The following is a 2,296-nucleotide window of genomic DNA, read 5'->3' as shown; positions in this document are numbered from 1 at the left end:
TTGAAAAATCGGCAAATGTAGTTGAAGGATCCGACGACGGGCGATGGAGGTGCGCTTGTGCCCTTGCCGAGGACGAGGTTCAAGTAGCGCTTTACGGTAGGTAATTTCCTAGTCCTTGAGACCGAAGTGGCCCGGGGGCGGCTGGTAAAGGTTCCGGGCAACGAGAATTCTTTCCGAAAGAATGGTCGAGAGCTGGCCCTTCTTGGCGCGTCCCGGGGCGATGGCGACGGCGATTATGTCACCACGGCGGAGGTGGTCGTGTTGCGCGACAAAGCTCTTGAATCCTTGGTGTCTCTAAGGGACGATAACTTCCGTGAGCTTGTAGTCAGCAGAAAGGTAAGAAGGACTCACTGCCTGACTGCCATAATCTGCACCTTATGGCCTTCGCCGTGAAGGTCGTAGAGATATAGGTCTTGCAGGACGTATCCACAACATTCACTCGTCAGCCCAGGGCATTCGACAGGCCCTTGAACTTCTGTCTGGGCTTGAACTAGCCTCTAGATCTGAAATTTTCAATAGTCTAGGAGCAATATTGAGGACAGACCTCAAACAGACCTCGAACTTGTGAGCTAATGGGGGTCAGGCCTCAAGGCCTCATGCCCTCCTTCAACTTGTGGATGTGGCGCGGGCCAAGTTTGAAGTATTGCCGAGATAGCTTGGTATTTCAACTTGCGAGATAGTGGGTAGAGCCGCGTACATTCAGCCCGAGATCTCCCTCGATTATTCTGGAGGGCTCTGCTCGGTCCCTTGAACAGTTCATCTGAAGGCAAGCTCGGTCAAGTTTCACAAGGAAAGAGGGGGAAGCGTACCCACCACTAGCTGATCACGCACCCGGCGTAAGAAGAAGTATCGTTGAAGGTGCCTTGTCTTCGTTAGTTACAGAGTCCAAGGTGATAGCATGCTCAGTGTTCTGTTCGCCATGGTTGTGAAGCTAGGAGCCTCAAAACGAACTAGTGTAGGGGCTAGTCTATTCGGTAGTTGGTAGGACGCGTATCAAGGGCATATGGATGGTCGATACGCTGGAATGGCCATGGTGGCTGGTATCGAGCCAAGAAACGCACACCGAAGACAACCACCCGACCGTCGCCGTGACGCGCAAGATATAGCCGTGCATGCTGGGTGGGCCACATGTCAAAGGAAATAGCGAGGTTTATATTGAGCTTGTGGAGGTCGACAACACGCATGAGCACTCGACGGACATGGACATCACGACGACGGAAATACTTATACGGCTAGAGCGCATGAGCGCTACTGTAAATACGAAAGCGTCACCCCGCTCCCCGATCGTCTCTACTTACTCGCGGGTACTGGCTTAGCCTTACCAGCCGATTCCCCTGTGGGGTTAGGGTTAGATGCACAAGCAGGTGGTAGCTCAAGTTTACAGGCCTTCCTATACAGATGCACAGAGTGTACACTGAACTGCACCATTAATATTGATCTTAATGGCGTGAACACCCTTGTTTCGGTAGCTATTATTTTGAACAGGTTGACCAGAGCAAGGCGGCAGGCAACAGTGCAGTACCACTCTACTCTTTGGTACCTGGTCTTTAGCTGAGCCAAGAAGTGCCTAGCTTTGCTGTTACAACCAGTGCGAGGCTGGATATACCACTAAACGTAAAATAACATTGAGGACAAGCTGGCGTTACATAGCACAGTGCTACATGTTGTGCAAGAGGAGCCAGTAGCAACGGATATATGCAGGATAGTAAACGATGGGGTGTGGGCAGCGCTAGCGAAACAGGAGAGAAACGGCAAACGCCGGGATCCAGCGTCTAATAAGCTCTCCAGACTGCCTGCGGCAACCGATTCTAGGGGGAATCGGAACTCCCAAGCATCCAAGATCCCCCCCCTCTCTCTTCTCGCTGCTGCCTCGCGTGTACAAAGGTGTCAACCTTTCAGAATGAATGCCCAGCTAGTAAGTTATTTCATGTCACCGTCTCCCTGGAGCCCCGTAATAGCCGTGCCCGCAGGAAACTGAACATGCCTCCAAACTAGTCCCGCTCGAACAGGCCATCGCCAAGCACGCTGTTCGCGGTACAGTGTCCGGCGTGCTCCACATGAACTTGGACACATAGCATGGGTCTGGGATCCCAGTGAGGTGCGCAGTCGACATGATCTTCCACGGGCGTCGCTCATCGAGCCTATCATCTAGAGTACGCCCTGAGTGTAGTTCATTGAGCGTGAATGGCGATGCATCAGCAAGACTGTCACCGCTCGCCGATACAAAGCTAGCCCCGCCTTTGTCTCTCTGGTGCAGTTGGCGACCGTCCTTCAAGAAGTGGCGAAAGATCAACAG

This window comes from Phanerochaete carnosa (assembly GCF_000300595.1).
Source record: "Phanerochaete carnosa HHB-10118-sp unplaced genomic scaffold PHACAscaffold_6, whole genome shotgun sequence".
Classification (NCBI taxonomy): domain Eukaryota; kingdom Fungi; phylum Basidiomycota; class Agaricomycetes; order Polyporales; family Phanerochaetaceae; genus Phanerochaete; species Phanerochaete carnosa.
This window is presented reverse-complemented; position numbering follows the sequence as displayed.